General features: G+C 46.1%; 1 non-coding gene across 1 annotated transcript; it reads right to left on the bottom strand.

Annotated features, from left to right (window-relative positions):
- Window positions 1-18,907: 18,907 nt before the first annotated feature.
- On the bottom strand, window positions 18,908-19,027 carry LOC138268889 (U5 spliceosomal RNA). The gene has a single exon (XR_011200184.1). It is a non-coding gene; the product is annotated as a U5 spliceosomal RNA (small nuclear RNA).
- Between the last annotated feature and the right edge of the window lie 1,862 nt (window positions 19,028-20,889).

Raw genomic sequence — 20,889 nt, 5'->3', positions numbered from 1 at the left:
GGGCAAGGTATGGAGGCATGCCCTGCACATACAGAAACTGGGGCACAACATTACACAACACCAACAATAGTCCCATGGGGGCATCCTGTCATGACAACAATGGAGCTAAGGGAAAGCCTCGACAGGTGGGAAGGCCACTACGTCAAACTTACATCGTGGCACTCGTCAGCCAAAATATCTCCTACATCAACTAGGTCCCTATCAGTAAACCAGTAGCCAAAACAACAACTGCAATGTAACTGCCACAACAGTTGACACTACCACCTCTGATCTCTGCAGCACAAGTAGCCAATGGCAGTAACCTCCCCATGGAACATACATACCTAAATTAGGGGGTGAGGATGACATCTGCAACAATCTCCTGAAACAAGACAAAGGCCCCAGTACACTCATATGTCAATGCCCATAGTTGTCACATACATAAGCCAAAGTAAACAGCAATAGGAGCCACACAGCACTAAGGACACACACATGCTGCATATGTCATGGTCCTTCACGTGCCTGGCTAACAAGGCAACATTACAAATGTCATACTGCTCAGACAACAGCATTGAGGAGGGGACACATGCAACTGGTCACTTAAATACACCTGCACAGTCAGAGGACCATATAGGACATTGATACGATAAACAGGGCAATCCAATGTAACAGACATTACCCAACATCAGCTGGACACATGAACAATGTCTACATCCATATCACATCATAACATTGCCATGCATAGGATATGCCACATGTCATTTACAATTAAGTCAATGTGAACAATCAGGGATTGGGGCAGGTCCTGAGAGGCAAGTGTGCTGCCAGGGCAATCACAACACCCACAGCCAGTGAAAGGTCTCACCATAAGAATAGATATACACGGAGGGTCAAGTAGGACAAAAAGATGGCTATTCCCTATTTGGTACAAAGCAACACATAGAGGCGATTAGGCAGACAAGTCTGATAACTCTATATCATACATGTGACACACAGGTGGGCCATAGGCCTATAACAATGCCCATATGAAGGACAGCAGATACCAATACCAAACAAGATCACAAAGTGAATTCATCAAAAGGCTGGCATGTTACGGCAAAATTGTCACAACACAGACACACTAATTGTACCCTGTTTCATTGCAGAGGAACACGGATCTCCTGCCGATACGCCTGTCCCTGATTTCCCTGATGACATGGATGACGAGCCCATAAACATTCCCCAGGAGACCATCCAAAAGGTCCTTGAAACCCTCCAGACCCCACCTTCAGTCGCAAGGAGGACCACAGAACAAGCAGCCATCACAGAAGAACCATCCACCACCCCAATTGCAAGACCTGCCAGCTCCTACACAGCTGAGGACTCTGACGACACTGGCACCAGCTTTGAAAGAACTGTAGTTGGAGTACAGCAGGAGCTGGCCAAGGAGGTGCGGGTGAGGATGCAAAATATGGCAGCCAGCCTTGAGGGGGTGCGCTCGTGCATGATGTCATCTGCAATCAGGCAGCAGCTACGCAAGCCCTAACATCCATACTGCATGGACTACAAGAAACTATAAAGGAATTCACCACTGCAGTAAGGGAGTTGCCACAACACCTCGCACCTCAAACTTTCCACTGCATGCACGAATGCAATCATGACTCCCTCAGGGGCGACCTGGCTGCCTACCATCGTGATGTAGCTGCTATTCTCAAAAACCAGCAGGCCCTCCTTGCTGCAGTACTGCCCTTAAGAACTTCACAGGGAGCAGCCACCGGGATGTCTGACTCCACGTCTTCTAACACTGAGGTGTGTGTTGCCCCTTCAAAACCAACAACAACAAGGACAAAGCAGGCAACACACACATCAGAAGAAGGAGACATGGAACAGATCACATTCACACAGAAGAGTACCCAGAAGCACTAGTCCCTGCACCGTGGCCTACTTTGACCAAGGTCCTACATTTTGTCAAATGCCAGTCTCACTACAACTATACTCAATGACTGTTCTGCTAACCACTGTATAACTTGTCAGAATTGCCAGTCAATGTCTCTCTCCTACTAATCGGCAAATCCTGTCCCTCTGCACTGTCTGTTACATCACCCCAGCATGTCAGGAGCATCATCCACACCCCTTCTGTAGGATCACCATGTAAGAATGCACCAGAACGGACTCAGCAAACATGGACAATGTACATTTTGCACTACAGCACCTATCAATAAATAGCACTTGCACACCTAATATGTCTCTGTGTTATTTGACACATCAACTGTGCAGTAGATAACTCTAAAGTGCCTGTGTGACAACCATGCAGCTTGTCAATACAACTGTCCTGACATCATGTAGTCTGATACATCTGTGCAGTGTCCAGGATTGCATCATAGTCTGACCATCCTGAGGAGAATAACTGATGAAGGGACAAACCACACACAATCATGCTGTGTTGGACAGAATAATGCTCCATCTATAGCAATCAAAGTCAACTAATGGTGGCTGATAACTGTAGGCACCATGCAATACTAAAACATGAAATTATGCAGTAAAATCTAAGCAAACACAACTAAACACAGCATCAATCACGCTTTCAGAGTATACTTCCATGAAGGGAAGTCATGCTGAATTTTTGCACACATGATCTATGTCAGCAATGAAGACAACAACACAAGAGTGTCAACAACACCTCATCTACAAAGATGTCCCTGAACATTACACTGCAGTCCGACCTAATAAAGTACCCGCAATACCAATTCTGGAAGCACACTTTGGTGGTCATTCCTACCGCCGCCCGCCAAGCGGGAACCGCCAATTGGCCGCTCCGTGGTCAAAAGACCGCGGGGGCCATTCTGACTTTCCCGCTGGGCCAGCGGGAGCCCGCCAAGGGAGCGCCCGCCGGCCCAGCAGGAAAGGGCCTGCAACACAGAAGCCGGCTCCGAATGGAGCCGGCGGTATTGCAGGTGTGCGACGGGTGCAGTTGCACCCGTCGTGATTTTCACTGTCTGCTATGCAGATAGTGAAAATCATGCTGGGGCCCTGTTCGGGGGCCCCTGCACTGCCCATGCCAGTGGCATGGGCAAAGCAGGGGTCCCCAGGGGCCCCACGACACCCGTTCCCGCCATCCTGTTCCTGGCGGTAAAAACCGCCAGGAACAGGCTGGCGGAAAGGGGGTTGGAATCCCCATGGCGGCGCTGCTTGCAGCGCCGCCATGGAGGTTTAGCCCAGCCAGGGGAAATCCGGTGGGAAACCGCTGGATCCCCTTTTCTGACCGCGGCTTTACCGCCGCGGTCAGAATGGGCTATGAAGCACCGCCAGCCTGTTGGCGGTGCTTCAGTCGTTCGTGGCCCTGGCGGTCTTCGACCGCCACGGTCAGAATGACCTCCTTTGTGATGTAGAATACATACTCATCAACACAATTCCTTGGTGATCCATGTAAACTACTAATGGTGGTTCTATCAAATGGTGGATACTCACCAAGTTAGCACAGGGGTAGCTGCCATTTAAAACCTCTATTTTCTTCGGTGTGTAGCATAGGACACAAATGTCATAGAAAAACAATCACCTACACTGATGTCAAGGCCATGATCAAGTAGCAGTTAACACATAATGCAAAGGGTTAACTATATATTTATTCATATGTATTCACACCAGAGGCAACTAAGGGAAAAGTCATACCTACACTAATCTAACATGACTACTCCTAACCCACAACTGTCCCTAACTAACCTAATCTAAACTTACTCTACACATATAACAAATCGATCTAAACATCAACCCCCCACCCACCATTATGAGACAGGACACATGCAGGACAACACATACTAACCTATACACATACTATACTATCCTAAACAATCATATATTTTTTTGTTTTATTTTTTTATATTTTCTTTTTATATATATATATATATATATTTGTTTTATCTAAACAGACAGGAATCCCAACATTGACCCCCACCCACCCACCCACACACTCAAAAATGAAAAATAGAAAGAATAAGGACCCCCCACCCTCCTCCCTAACACTAACTAAGCTAACAACCTATACTAACCTAACACTAATCCCCAAAACCCACCTATCATGATAAAAAGGAAAGAGGAGAGAGGGGAGGGATAAATTTAAATGAATCAAATAAGTCCTAGAGGTTGGCCCTCCGTAGGGTCCGCCTGATGGACCTAACACGCTTCTTAATGTACGCCACATCTGGCTCAGCTTGTCCACCTTACGAATGAACTTGTCCATTTTCCTCTCTAAAGCCTGGAATGCCGCAGGGTCAATAGGAGGTGCTGCTGCTGTCTGTGTGCTGGCAGAGGTGCTCGGTGTGGGAGTTGTTGGTAGCCCACTGGACTGTCCTGCAGCTCTGAAATAGATGGGTCCAGGTCGTGCTGCAGAGGCAGGGACAACTGTCCCCACCGTTACTGGGGCAACTTGGGGAGAACTGGTGGATGTGGTGGTGGTGGCTGTAGTGGGCAACGTTGGGCCACCCTGCGGTGAGGCCCACCATGCTCCGGAGGCCCGATCCGCCTGGTATTTTTGGGCCATCCGTCGGAACCCCGACTGCACCTGCAGGATGTGCCGGTATCTCATTGCCCGCCTTTCAAAATCATGCCTCTGTGCGGCACTCATGTTTGCAGCTGTGAAGAGAAACGGCAACTATTTACCATAGGAAATGCATTGGGTGGAATAGCACAATGGGTCAATTGGACATTACTTTTACTGTTGTTGTAACAGCTAATTTCACCACATAGATCATTGAAAGTCTCAGAGGAATTACATGGGAAGCCTGCATACAAAAGGGCATCTCACACCTAGCATATCCATGTCTCTACATGATGGGTGACTTCAGCCTAAACTTCTCATCCAAATAATTAGTAATGCAGCTGACATTACGGCTGCACCTCCTCCGCCTACTGCCTTCACTACATATGTCAGTCTATGTGATAACAATCACAACCCTCAATATCTGCCATTTGTAATTGTTTTTGCTAGTATAGAACACATGTGCCATAACCGAGTGTGTACACTAGGGGCCATATTTATACTTTTTGACGCAAAGCTGCGCCGGCGCAGTTTTGCGTCAAAAATTTTACCGCCGGCTAACGCCATTTCGATGCGCCCTGCGGGCGTCAAATTTATACTTTGACGCACGGCGGCGCAACCAACAGGTGGGAGTCATTTTTTTGGACGCACACCGCGGCGTCAAGTCGTGAAGGAAAACAACGTTAACGCGACGTAAATGACTGTGGGTCGATTTACGACAGCGCAACCCGGAAAGCGCCGTTTTTTTTGACGCAATAGCGTCAAAAATACCTGCGAACACTGCCCTTTCAGCAGAGGAGAGCCAAAATGGATCCCAGATGCCACTACTGACCCCAGGAAGATGACAGCAGACCAGGAACCAGCCAGGGTGATCCATACAGGAACCAGGACATATATAGAAAAAATAGAAAGTGTCGCTTCAGTGCAGAGGAGCAGGAAATCCTGGTTAAAGAGGTGACGGAACACCAGCACCAACTGTTCATCACCTCTAAGTTGCCAATCAGCAGGAGAGAGGCCATATGGCAACAAATTGTTGACAAGATCAACAGTGTGGCTGAAGTACGTAGAACAGTCACTGAGTGTAAGAAACGCTGGCATGAATGCAAACGTAGGACAAAGGAAAAAATGGGCAGGAACAGGAAGGCAGCACTGCAGACTGGATGTGGGAGTCCAGCACACCAGGAGGCCCTGGACCACATGGAGGAGATGGTCGCAGCCGTCATCCCTGAGGAGATCGTCACAGGGATTCAAGGACAGGACAGCGCAGACTACCAGGAAACAACGCACATGCAGGGTAAGTCGCATGGGGAATTATAATGCAATAATGTGGACTGTAAGCAGGGGGGGAAATACCACTACACATTGCATGTAAGTCAGCATATACATGGAGTGGCATGGGTAAAGGGGCACGGTATGGGGGCATGCCCTGCACATACAGAAGCTGGGGCACAACATTACACAACACCAACAACAGTCCCATGGGAGCATCCTGTCATGACAACAATGGAGCTAAGAGAAAGCCTCGACAGGTGGGAAGGCCCCTACGTCAAACTTACATCCTGGCACTCGTCAGTCAAAATATATCCTACATCAACTAGGTCCCTATCAGTAATCCAGTAGCAAAAACAACAACTGCAATGTAACTGCCATAACAGTTGACACTAACACCTCTGATCTCTGTGCAGCTATAGTAGCCAATGGCAGTAACCTCCCCATGGAACATACATACCTAAATTAGGGGGTGAGGATGACATCTGCAACAATCTCCAGAAATAAGACAAAGGCACCAGTACACTCAAATGTCAATGCCCATAGTTGACACATATATCAGCCAAAGTAAACAGCAATAGGAGCCACACAGCACTAAGGACACACACATGCTGCATACGTCAGGGTCCCTCACGTGCCTGGCTAACAAGGCAACATCACAAATGTCATGCTGCTCAGACAACAACATTGAGGAGGGGACACATGCAACTGGTCACTGAAATACACCTGCACAGTCAGAGGACCAAATAGGACATTGATACGATAAACAGGGCAATCCAATGTTACACACATTACCCAACATCAGCTGGAAACATTAACAATGTCTACATCCATATCACATCGTAACATTGCCATGCATAGGATATGCCACATGACAATTACAATTAGGTCAATGTGAACAATCAGATTTTGGGGCAGGTCCTGAGAGGCAAGTGTGCTGCCAGGGCAATCACAACACCCACAGCCAGTGAAAGGTCTCACCATACGAATAGATATACACGGAGGGTCGAGTAGGACAAAAATATGGCTATTCCCTAATTGGTACAAAGCAACACCTAGAGGCGATTAGGCAGACAAGTCTGATAACTCTATATCATACATGTGACACACAGGTGGGCCATAGGCCTATAACAATGCCCATCTGAAGGACAGCAGATACCAGTACCAAACAAGTTCACAAAGTAAAGTCATCCAAAGGCTTGCATGTTACGTCAAAATTGTCACAACACAGACACACTATTTGTACCCTGTTTCATTGCAGAGGAACATGGATCTCCTGCCGATACGCCTGTCCCTGATTTCCCTGATGACATGGATGACGAGCCCATAAACATTCCCCAGGAGACCATCCAAAAGGTCCTTGAAACCCTCCAGACCCCACCTTCAGTCACAAGGAGGAGCACAGAACAAGCAGCCATCACAGAAGAACCATCCACCACCCCAATTGCTGCCAGCTCCTACACAGCTGAGGACTCTGACGACACTGGCACCAGCTTTGAAAGAACTGTAGTTGGTGTACAGCAGGAGCTGGCCAAGGAGGTGCGGGTGGGGATGCAAAATATGGCAGCCAGCCTTGAGGGGGTGCGCTCGTGCATGTTGTCATCTGCAGATCAGGCAGCAGCTATGCAAGCCCTAACATCCATACTGCAAGGACTACAAGAAACTATAAAGGAATTCACCACTGCAGTAAGGGAGTTGCCACAACACCTTGCACCCCAAACTTTCCACTGCATGCACGAATGCAATCATGACTCCCTCAGGGCCGACCTGGCTGCCTACCATCGTGATGTAGCTGCTATTCTCAAAAACCAGCAGGCCCTCCTTGCTGCAGTACTGCCCTTAAGAACTTCACAGGGAGCAGCCACTGGGATGTCTGACTCCACGTCTTCTAACACTGAGGTGTGTGTTGCCCCTTCACAACCAACAACAACAAGGACAAAGCAGGCAACACACACATCAGAAGAAGAAGACATGGAACAGATCACATTCACACGGAAGAGTACCCGGAAGCACTAGTCCCTGCATCGTGGCCTACTTTGACCAAGGTCCTACGTTTTGTCAAATGCCAGTCTCACTACAACTATACTCAATGACTTCTCTGCTAACCACTGTATGACTTGTCAGCATTGCCAGTGAATGTCTCTCTCCTACTAATCGCCAAATCCTGTCCCTCTGCACTGTCTGTTACATCACCCCAGCATGTCAGGAGCATCATCCACACCCCTTCTGTAGGATCACCATGTAAGAATGCACCAGAACGGACTCAGCAAACATGGACAATGTACATTTTGCACTACAGCATCTATCAATAAATAGCACTTGCACACCTAATATGTTTCTGTGTTATTTGACACATCAACTGTGCAGTAGATAACTCTAAAGTGCCTGTGTGACAACCATGCAGCTTGTCAATACAACTGTCCTGACATCATGTAGTCTGATACATCTGTGCAGTGTCCAGGATTGCATCATAGCCTGACCATCTTGAGGAGAATAACTGATGAAGGGACAAACCACACACAATCATGCTGTGTTGGACAGAATAATGCTCCATCTATAGCAATCAAAGTCAACTAATGGTGGCTGATAACTGTAGGCAGCATGCAATACTAAAACATGAAATTATGCAGTAAAATCTAAGCAAACACAACTAAACACAGCATCAATCACCCTTTCAGAGTACACTTCCATGAAGGGAAGTCATGCTGAATTTTTGCACACATGATCTATGTCAGCAATAAAGACAACAACACAAGAGTGTCAACAACACCTCATCTACAAAGATGTCCCTGAACATTACACTGCAGTACGACCTAATAAAGTACCCACAATACCAATTCTGGAAGCACACTTTGGGGGTCATTCCTACCGCCGCCCGCCAAGCGGGAACCGCCAATTGGCCGCTCCGTGGTCAAAAGACCGCAGGGCCATTCTGACTTTCTCGCTGCGCCGGCGGGCGCCCGTCAAGGGAGCGCCCGCCGGCCCAGCGGGAAAGGGCCTGCAACACAGAAGCCGGCTCCGAATGGAGCCGGCGGTGTTGCAGGTGTGCGACGGGTGCAGTTGCACCCGTCGCGATTTTCACTGTCTGCTATGCAGACAGTGAAAATCATGCTGGGGCCCTGTTAGGGGGCCCCTGCACTGCCCATGCCAGTGGCATGGGCAGTGCAGGGGCCCCACGACACCCGTTCCCGCCATCCTGTTCCTGGCGGTAAAAACCGCCAGGAACAGGCTGGCAGGAAGGGGGTCGGAATCCCCATGGCGGTGCTGCTTGCAGCGCCGCCATGGAGGTTTAGCCCAGCCAGGGGAAATCCGGCGGGAAACCGCCAGATCCCCTTTTCAGACCGCGGCTTTACCACCGCGGTCAGAATGGGCTATGAAGCACCGCCAGCCTGTTGGCGGTGCTTCAGTCGTTCGTGGCCCTGGCGGTCTTCGACCGCCAGGGTCAGAATGACCCCCCTTTGTGATGTAGAATACATACTCATCAACACAATTCTTGGTGATCCATGTAAACTACTAATGGTGGTTCTATCAAATGGTGGATACTTACCAAGTAAGCACAGGGGTAGCTGTCGTTTAAAACCTCTATTTTTTCGGTGTGTAGCATAGGACACAAATGTCATAGAAAAACAATCACCTACACTGATGTCAAGGCCATGATCAAGTAGCAGTTAACGCATAATGCAAAGGGTTAACTATATGTTTATTCCTATGTATTCACACCAGATGCAACTAAGGGAAAAGTCATACCTACACTAATCTAACCTGACTACTCCTAACCCACAACTGTCCCTAACTAACCTAAGCTAAATTTACTCTACACATATAACGAATCGATCTAAACATCAACCCCCCACCCACCATTATGAGACAGGACACATGCAGGACAACACATACTAACCTACACACATACTATACTATCCTAAACAATCATATATTTTTTTGTATTTTTTTTTTTTATAAATTTTTTGATTTTTTTTTTCTTCTAAACAGACAGGAATCCCAACATTGACCCCCACCCACCCACACAAAAATGAAAAATAGAAAGAATAAGGACCCCCCACCATCCTCCCTAACACTAACTAAGCTAACAACCTACACTAACCTAACACTAATCCCCAAAACCCAACTATCATGACAAAAAGGAAAGAGGAGAGAGGGGAGGGATAAATTTAAAACAATCAATAAAGTCCTAGAGGTTGGCCCTCCGTAGGGTCCGCCTGATGGACCGAACCCTTTTCTTAATGTAGGCCACATCCTGGCTTACCTTGTCCACCTTACTAATAAACTTGTCAATTTTCCTGTCTAAAGCCAGGAATGCCGCAGGGTCAATAGGAGGGGCTGCTTATGTCTGTGTGCTGGCAGAGGTGCTCGTGTGGGAGTTGTTGTTAGCCCACTGGACTGTCCTGCAGCTCGGAAATTGCTGGGTCCAGGTCGTGCTGCAGAGGCAGGGTCAACTGTCCCCGCCGTTGCTGGGGCCACTTGGGGAGAACTGGTGGATGTGGTGGTGGTGGCTGTTGTGGGCAATGTTGGGCCACCCTGTGGTGAGGCCCACCATGCTCCGCAGGCCCGATCCGCTTGGTATTTTCGGGCCATCCTTCGGAACTCTGACTGCACCTGAAGGATGTGCCGGTATCTCATTGCCCGCCTTTCAAACTGATGTCTCTGTACGGCACTCATGTTTGCAGCTGTGAAGAGAAAGGGCAACTATTTACCATAGGAAATGCATTGAGTGGAATAGTACAATGGGTCAATTGCACATTACTTTTACTGTAGTTGTAACAGCTATTTTCACAACATAGATCATTGAAAGTCTCAGAGGAAGTACATGGGAAGCCTGCATACAAAAGGGCATCTCACACCTAGCATATCCATGTCTCTAAATGATGGGTGACATCAGCCTAAACTTGTCATCCAAATAATGGGTAATACAGCAGACATTATGGCTGTACCTCTTCCGCCTACTGACTTCACTACATATGCCAGTCTATGTGATAACAATCACAACCCTCAATATCTGCCGTTTGTAATTGTTTTAGCTAATATAGAACTCATGTGCCATAACCGAGTGTGTACACTAGGTTCAAAACAAAGTTGCAAAAGGTCACAAGTATGTGTAACATACTGGTTGCTACAGTCCTAGGTACCCTATTCCCAAACACATGGCAGTCTTTGAGGGTGGGGTGGGAAGAACAACCAACAATCCCATATTCAATGCACACCCAGGAGTGTATAGAAAGGTCAACAAGTATTTGCCTCCACACACAACACCAATGAAGGGCTAGCAACAAATTGGAGTCAGCTAAACCTTGTCCTATCCAAGGTCCACACATGTCAAAATGTAGTGACTTAGGCCAACATCACATACTACCAGTGAGGCATATTTTACCACACACACAGAGGAGCAAGAACACCCATGATCATGAGTAGAATGAACACCTAGGCCATTGCACTCTAGTCCCACACACTTCTAGTTCAACTTGTGGAAGTACATGCCCCCGGAAGATCCAACCTACAGTGTACTTAGTCCATCCTCAACTAGGGAAGCTGCATATTTCAGACAAGCCTTTTGCAGAAGCTATCTGGGAGAATGTCAGTCTGAAATGCAGACTCAGTCCAAGCCAAGTCCCAGAGCAACTCTTACATTAACCAGTGTATTCCACATGACTCATCCCATCCCCCATAGCGGGCCCGACTGGAATGGCCTACAGACCCAAAATCTGAGAGATGGATAAGCATAGGTCTACTAAAACTGAAGTGATATTTGAAATCCCACTAATGGAACAATACTAATGAATGGGCAGCGCATCAAACCTTGAATTCTGTTGAACACACAGTAGTCCATCATGCATCACCAGCAAACAATAAAAATAGCACACATGCAACACTCACTGTAGGTGTCGGGGTCCGCAAAATGAGCCACCTCCCCCACAGTGTATGGTGCAGGTCCACCTATAAAGCATGGAAGGAAGAATATACTCAGAATCCGTGCACTGACAAACAATTGCAATTACAAAGACAATGTGAGAATATGACATGCGTAATGAAACACTTTCACACATGCTCATACTGCATGGAATAATTCTTGAGCAACATTTACATTGGATGAGTCTCCTGCTACAGTTACACACCCTACTACACACATGCAGTGGCCTGGACAGTCATGTGGTGTCAAAGATGCACCTCCATTAGTATGCCCCAACAATATAGGGGTGCATTCATCTCATCATGTGCATCCAAGAGTGACATCCAAAAGCTGGTTACTTGAGGACTGCATGACCCCTCAAACTCAAACAGCCTATGTGGTCATTTTCAACACACACCAACCAGACACACATGTTACATATGTGTGGACAACATAGCTAACTTCAATTGACGTGAAGGCAGCACTCATTTATAGCATCATATTGGGTTTACAAATGTCAGTCTAGCTATGGCGTCTACATATGTAGGTTTGATGTTTCAACATCCATTTTTCACTGGCTATTGTGACCTGTAGAGTTCAAATTGAGGCATTAACGTGTCACTTGTCTGACACAAAGGCAACACTACATTACATTCTGCTACAGGCAACCGGTATGTGTAGAAAACATGAGCTACCTGACTGCTAGCATTTGTCTTCCTTCACATTGTCCAACAATTACCCAGTAGGTTTCCCTAGCATTACACACAGTCAGCTACTTATCTAGCAGATTGGGTAACAATCATCACATGTCCCCACACAGCTTTAAATTGTTCACATGCAATTGATGTGTACTCACCAACATGGCCACCAATCCTGATTCCCAGGTGGTCCAGCAGATCTTGCTCCCTGGATATCAGATCAGCCCAGCGGTGCTTAAGTTGATGGTCATTCCTCAGGCTACCATAGACACGGACCAAGTGATGGCGCACCTTCCCCCACCGGACTTTACGGGCCTCCGTGTGATACCCCTGTATCACACGACCCCCAGCCTCCAGCATGAGTGGGAGGAAATGGCAAACAAGCCATATAAATCCCCCCAATTCCTCCTCACCCATCCTGGCAAGCCGTGGCCTACCTGACATCTCAGGACTAACAAAGTGGAAAAAGTTGGAGAAAAAGGAAAAGGGGGAAATGGGGAAAGGTAGAGTAGTGAAATACAAAGAAAACTTAGGAAGAAGAGCCCAACTAACCCCTAAATTACACTACCCAGAACAGACTCCCACAGACAATAAAAGAAACACTGGACTTGACAAAATAATACAATACAGACTCAGACAGAATTTAACAACAAGACAATGATGACAAAAGCACAATAGAGAAGGTACACTGGACACAAAAGCACTAAAACACAGGACAACACTTTCCACACAGCCACATAGTCTAGAATAATCTGAGACTGCAAAGTGAAAGTACACCCACAGTACAGATTCTGTAAACAGGATATCCTATTACATCACATCCTGCATAAAATGGCCGCCGTTTTGTTCCCCGTTATGCGTCATTTTTTCACGCATACAGATAGTGCGTCATATTTTTTGACGCATAGAAGTGCACATAATGGAGAGTCAAACATTTTTTCATCATTGTTCCCTTATATTTGTTTGAGGCTTATTTTACAGTTCTAGAGTTGAAATTTAAGCCGCTGGCAAATATGATGACAAAATATGAAAATTAATTTTGACTCTGCATTATATGCACTCCTGTGCGTCAAAAATTTTGACGCCCAAGCTGTATGCGTGGAAATATGACGCATTATGGAAAAAATGGTGGCCATGTAATGCTGGTTATTAATATATTTGTTTTAAATTGATTTTTTTGACTCAGCATTATGTGCACTCCTGTACGTCAAAAAATGATGACGCCCAAGCTGTATGCGTGGAAATATGACGCATTATAGAAAAAAATGGTGGCCACGTAATGCTGGTTATTAATATATTTATTTTAATTTGATTTTTTTTGACTCAGCATTATGTGCACTCCTGTACGTCAAAAAATTATGACGCCCAAGCTGTATGTGTGGAAATATGATGCATTATAGAAAAATATGGTGGCCATGTAATGCTGGTTATTAATATATTCATTTTAATTTGATTTTTTTGACTCAGCATTATGTGCACTCCTGTACGTCAAACAATTATGACGCCCAAGCTGTATGCGTGGAAATATGACGCATTATAGAAAAATATGGTGGCCATGTAATGCTGGTTATTAATATATTTATTTTAATATGATTTTTTTGACTCAGCATTATGTGCACTCCTATGCGTCAATAATTATGACGCACAAGCTGTATGCGTGGAAATATGACGCATTATGACAAATATGTCTTTAATTTGTCAAATTGTGAAAATAATTTTGTCATGACCAAACGGTGCTAAGTGATACACATTTGGGGTTAGCTATGGCACATGTCCCTTATAGGATGTATAGAAGGTATTCACAGTGCAATGGTAATGATTGCTCAAAATGGTTATTACCCATAATTGTACACATATTTTGGGTAATTGCTGATGGCTAATTTCAAATGATGAATGGGATACCAGGATGTATTCCTTAGCAAAAATGTATCCACATTTATCACGGTAATCAAAATTATATATAGGCCAAATAGGTGGTGCAATTGTCACCTACACTTTTTATGGGGGTAATTATGTTCTAATTATGAGTTTGTGTATCTTATATGTGTTTTACTATTGACATGTAGGCCACACATGCGCCTTATGCATGTGTGTACTTCACATGTGCATATTTCATGTATATTTGGGGGGCGGTAGAGGTGGACTTAGGCCCCCAGCACACTAGGGTTTGCCCTTCCAGACTTGCTAATTTATCCAAGGGTTTCCCTAATTCAGTAATGCTAAACCTGCAGCAGCAGGCTCATGGAAGCCCATAGGGTATGATTCACTGTTTGCCATTCAATAATCACATTTGCCCATTTGACGTTTGCCCTATTGATTCTTTGGAGCAATCTGACATACCATTTTGCATTGATATTTTTTGCTAAATCTCAACGTTCCTCATGTGCTGATGACAAATAGGTTGTTGATGTATGTGGCCCTTTATGCATTACCTGGTTTAGTGGCATGTTTCATTCTTCCTGCTAGGTTCCAACTGGGACACTACTGTGATTGGCTGCTTGCAAATATTTTGTTGATTGGATGGTACATGTTTATATGTGTGGTCCAATGTAGATCCACTATCAACTGTCAGGGTGTATGTTGTCACTGTAACTTCCAGGTCTCCTTATGAGTTAGTGGCAGCTAATCTTGTTTCAATTGGGCATTGTTTGTAGCAAAAATGGAGAGAAGCCATTGAGGACATGGTCACCTACACATGGATGGTCCCACCCTGTCACTGAACACGTGTAATGAGACTTTCGAATGGGCAACCTTTTTGTGCTGAGTGAGAGAATGTCTCAGGTGTCTGGATCTGGCATGTGTCATTGCCACATTTCTACTCCAGTTGGCCTCTGTGGATGGTAATGTATCATGAAACATCATAGCCTCTGTGCAAAAGTAAATGGCTGGTATTCAACACACGACTCATCTTTATCATTTGAAAAAGTGTTACTCAGCGTTTTGAACAGTCAGGGTCCTCATATGTGTTGACTTTTCATGGACATTATCTGAGGTTGCTGGCTTTGATGGAGGCCATTTACACCATCATACACTATGGTCGTGGTCCACTGTCACACTTTTAAGTTTAGGCATTAATGAAGGTCAGACAACGGAAGGGCCAAGATTTGGCTATTCATGGGCACTGTCACAAATCTGATGCAAATGAAAGTCAGATGATGCACTACTATGTATTTGAGTATACATTGATGAGGCTAATGACAAATTAGTGTCTGAGGTCCAAAAGGTTTTGGACAGCATGTGTGGTCCATAGGTTGACCCCAGGTATCTGTAGAGTGACCCACGGACAGGTGCCAGTCAGGCTGACAGGATGCTGGGTCAATCAGGTGCAAGCTCTTTCAGTAATCACATGATCACGTGTTCTGACTAGGACTGGTCAGAGGGAGCATTAGACAGTTGAGATGTCACACTGTGTATGTCCTGTGTTGCTTTGAAGGTGACACAAGAACCCTGATAAATTGTTACACGGCAACATTAGTGTCAAAGCTTAATGATGTAATGGCTCACATTCAAACATGTATGCAGTAGGAAGCATCTGCAGGGACGGGGCATGTACAATTGGGTGGTGTGCATTGAGGGGATCACAGGTGTGGCCTCCATCTGTGTCTTACTAGTCCTGTCAGATGGGATTAGCTGATAAATAGCCTACAGTACCTTTCACAGAAGAATCAATCTACAGGTGATACCAGGCCTTATAAACTCCAAAGCAGTGTATTATATGAGCTGTGTTCCATGCAGTGAGATGGTAGTATGACAATGGTAGGCATAGTAAAGGGTGTGGCACACTGGATGACTCTTGTGAGTGTGTGTGTGTAGATGAGGGAATCTCAGTGTACACAAATCGGCATTCCAGGGTCCTCTTCAGACAGGTGGGGTGTGAGCAGCTGCAAGTGTGTGTAATGTTTTTAGAAAAGGGCTGACATGTAGATGGGATGTGATGTGCTGGATGCTTGTCATAGGTGTAGCACTTGTGCTGTGTATGTTCTGCTTATGTGTAACTCTAGTGACAGATAGTCATTGCAATGAGAGTAAGTAGTTGGAATTACTGTTTCCAAGAGTCTAGTACTACATTCCTGTTCCTGAAGCATTAGCATGTGAACTGCCTGATGTATGAGGCCTGTTTTCCCCTAGTTGAGTGATGGTGTTTTTGTTGTGTGCCATCTGCTGCGATGATCCATGTTTCCTACAAGTATGTGAGTCATATGTGTGGTCCTCAGCTATTGCCCTTCAAAGGTGAATTGTACAGGATGTCTGTCATTTACATGGTGTGTGTATTGGACCATTGTATGGTGGCCATTACATTTGTGGTGTATATTTTTTGCGTGATGATTTTTATATCATTATTGCTCAATAAGACGACATTCTTCTTCAGCAATTTCAAACTAAAGGTGGGCAGAAAAGAATAGCCCAAACCATGATGTGGTGTTTGTTACCTGTGTTTATTTACAATTGTGCATTAAGTGGTGATAGTGAAAATTAAGAAAATAAATTATTTACAATCTGTTGGCGCCTACGCACTCCAGCAGCCGTGTTTGGTTGTTCCCCCTCCTTTTGCAGGCCAGCATCCTCCTCTTCGTCGTCTTCAGGCATGTATGGGTCTGGTTCCAGGAGGGGAATGTTCCTTTTTACACAAATGTTGTGCAATATGGCACAAGTAAGTATGATCCTACAGACCATCTCGGGGGAATATAGGAGGCTACCACCAGTGATGTCAAGGCAGCGGAACCTTGACTTGAGGATGCCAAAGGTCCGCTCGACAATGCTGCGTCTCCTCCTATGGGCGTCGTTGTATGCACGCTCTGCAGCAGTGCTTGGGTTGCCAAATGGTGTCAAAATCCATGGCTGGATGCCATACCCCTGATCAGCTGCAAGAGAAATGATTGGGATCATGTTGATGTAGATGGCAGTATTGAAAAGAGCTTTCATGGCAGTAGTTGTCTTGTGTTGTGTGTGACTCTTTTGTGTACTAATGTGGCATCCTATGCTTGTAGGATGTACCATCTGCATTGTGTTGTTTCCTTGGCTGAACGAGTGTTTGTCTGCTAACCGTTTGTCAGCAGTATGTTTTGGGATTTGCAGTACAGTGTGCCCTCCTTAGCATTGTGACTTGTGATACAGGTGTCCGTGTGTCTTCATTGGGGGTGAGACGATAGTTCCATGCACAGTTAAAATTGAAATTGTTGTTAACATGTTCATATCAATGTACCCTGGACACGCCATACCTTTAGACTTATGCAATGGATTAATGTAAAAGTAATTGGGACACTTACAATTTGCAAGGTGACATTTAGGCAACCACACTCATTGACGTCTTAACATTAGGCTGTACAGTAATTTCCGATGTGTGACAGGTTCAATGGTGACTTAAGAAACATGGCTAGCGGTGTCACGACCTCGGTGTGTTCCTGTTCACATGTTGCTGTTGTGGTGTATGTGTTGTGTGTCCTAGAGGGTTGCTGTGCAGTGTGTATATAAGTAGGTTTTTGTACTTACCAACAAGTAGTCCATTGCCATACCGTCCATCCTGGAAGTGTTCATTGATGGTGCAGTGACGGAAGATGTATGAGTCATGTATACTCCCAGGATATTTAGCCACGATGTTGGTGATCAATCCCTGGTGATCGACTATGGCCTGCACTTTGATGGAATGTGTGTGCTTCCTGTTGCGGTAGAGGTGTTCAGTTTCAGCAGGTGGCACAAGGCGTACATGTGTGCAATCGATTGCACCAAGGACGTGTGGGAAGCCACTGATGAGGTAGAACCCCTGTTTTGTTTCCTGCTGCTTCTGCAGTGTGTTAGGGAAGCATATGTGGCGGGGTGTTTGTCGAATGATGACATCCAGTACTTTGGGCAAAAAGGCTGAGAATGATGGTTGTGATATTCCGCCAACCAAGGCACCAGTTGTTTGGAAAGAGCCACTTGCCAGCATATGAAGTACGGCAAGCAGCTTTGTTTCTGTTGGGATGGTGCGGGGTGTCACCAAAGTGGGGGCCAACTGCTGCTCAATGTTGCGGAGCAGCTACTGAATGGCCTGCCTGTTCAACCGGTACCTCTGGATGATGTTGTGTTCCCTGAGGCCCAGAACGGTGGTTCTTGGGCGGAATATCCTCTCCTGCCTTCTGCGCTGCCTTCGGAGTCCCTGCTGGTGTTGTTGTAGCTGCTGTTGTTGCTGCTGGGCTCTGCGTCTGCGTGCACGCTGGATTAGTATCACCTCCATGGCTCCCTGTTGCTGCTCTGCTGCTCTGCTGTTTGTTCTGTTTGTTCTGATTAAATACAGGTGTGTTTGCCCCATTTTAACGCCCGCCCTGACCCAGGCGTTAATTTTATATGCAAATCGGCTGTGCGTCATTTTCTGGCTCCGCCTCCTGGCCGTGCGTCATTTTTGCCCGAAAACATAAATACGACGCACGGCCCTTTAAGCTTTTTTTTGGACAGGAATGCCTACCTTGCAAGGCGGGTTGCTGCATCCCAAAAATGACACAGACGGCAGAATTTTGTCGGTCGCGGGCTCGGGCGTCAAAGTTTAAAAACGGGACGATGTTTATGCTGATTGTGCGTCAAATTATTATTATAAATATGCTCCTCAATAAAACTCATAAACATTCCTCTCCACGGAAATCTTTAATAAAAAGCAAAAGATTTATTTGTTTTGAAGAGAAACCCGAGTGTGTTACAAGCTGAGCCTAGCAGGGCATGTGGCGCCACAAACAGAGACCCTGGCATTGCGAGGGCGAGGGTCCGGGAGGTGGTTTTTCACCCTAATTAACAGGGCAAGAACCACAGTGGAAAGCAAAACAGCCCAAAAGTTCAAGGCCCCTGCTTCAAGTACAGAAAGAAAAAATGGTGGACAGTTCTCAGGGTTTTGTCTGGGCATATGCAAATTTCAGTGGCACTCGCCTCAGCTGATTGGCCAGGGTGAGTCTGCTGGGCAGGGAAAATGGAAAGCTGGAGGCAGGCTGTAAGTGAAGTGGGCTAGCAGGGAAACGTTTATCCTTAGATTGCGTGTATTGAATGCCACTGATGCCACAGTAAGGCTTTGCAGCACTAATAGTATTCCCATTAGACACCACCCAGGTACGCAGCAGCAGGCAGGTGAAAATAAGGGAATACCGAGCAGAAGCTGAGGTATCAATGGTAAATGCTGGCTTTTTTTCTCCCTGCAATGCTTTCCTGACACAGTTATCTTGTAGTAGAATTTGGCAGACATTTGTGTGCAGTGTTAAAGCAATTAGACAGAATGTTTAACCCAGTGCTGCTGCAAAAGAGTGCTGCTTACCTTCCCATGGCCTCAGAGGAAGCACACTTTAAAGCAGCTTGGCCTGCTTTTATCACTATCCCTTTTGGTTGGAGTCACTCTCTGGGCCTTTTGACGCCATCATTCGACTGACACTCCACCACATCTGCTTCCCTAACACACTGCAGAAGCAGCAGGAAACTAAACAGGGGTTCTACGCAATCAGTGGCTTCCCACAAGTCCTTGGTGCAATCGACTGCACACATGTACGCCTTGTGCCACCTGCTGCAACTGAACACCTCTACTGCAACAGCAAGCACACACATTCCATCAATGTGCAGGCCATAGTCGATCACCAGGGATTGATCACCAACATCGTGGCTAAATATCCTGGGAGCGTACATGACTCATACATCTTCCGTCACTGCACCATCAATGAACACTTCCAGGATGGACGGTATGGCAATGGACTACTTGTTGGTAAGTACAAAAACCTACATATATATACACTGCACAGCAACCCTCTAGGACACACAACACATACACCACAACAGCAACATGTCGACAGGAACACACTGAGGTCGTGACATCGCTAGCCATGTTTCTTAAGTCACAGTTGAACCTGTCACACATCGGAAATTACTGTACAGCCTAATGTGAAGACGTCAATGAGTGTGGTTGCCGAAATGACACCTTGCAAATTGTAAGTGTCCCAATGACCTTTACATTAATACATTGCCTAAGTCTAAAAGTATGGGATGTCCAAGGTACTTTGATATGAACGTGTTAACAACACTCAATTTGAACTGTGCATGGAACTATCATCTCACCCCCAGTGAAGACACACGGACACCTGTATCACAAGTCACAATGCTAGGGATGGCACACTGTACTGCAAATCCCAAAACATACTGCTGACAAACGGTTAGCGGACAAACACTTGTTCAGCCAAGGAAACAACACAATGCAGATGGTATAGCCTACAAGCATAGGATGTCACATTAGTACACAAAAGAGTCACAGACAACCCAAGACAACTTCTGCCATTAAAGGTCTTTTCAATAGTGCCATCTACATCAACATGATCCCATTCATTTTCTCTTGCAGCTGATCAGGGGTATGGCATCCAGCCATGGATTATGACACCATTTGGCAACCCGAGTACAGCTGCAGAGCGTGCATACAATGAAGCCCATAGGAGGACACGCAGCATTGTCGAGCGGACCTTCGGCATCCTCAAGTCAAGGTTCCGCTGCCTCGACATCACTGGTGGTAGCCTCCTATATTCCCCCGAGAT

This window comes from Pleurodeles waltl, chromosome 12 (genome assembly GCF_031143425.1).
Source record: "Pleurodeles waltl isolate 20211129_DDA chromosome 12, aPleWal1.hap1.20221129, whole genome shotgun sequence".
NCBI classification, from domain to species: Eukaryota; Metazoa; Chordata; class Amphibia; order Caudata; family Salamandridae; genus Pleurodeles; species Pleurodeles waltl.
The sequence above is the reverse complement of the archived record's forward strand: the minus strand, read 5'-3'. Positions and strand labels throughout refer to the sequence as shown.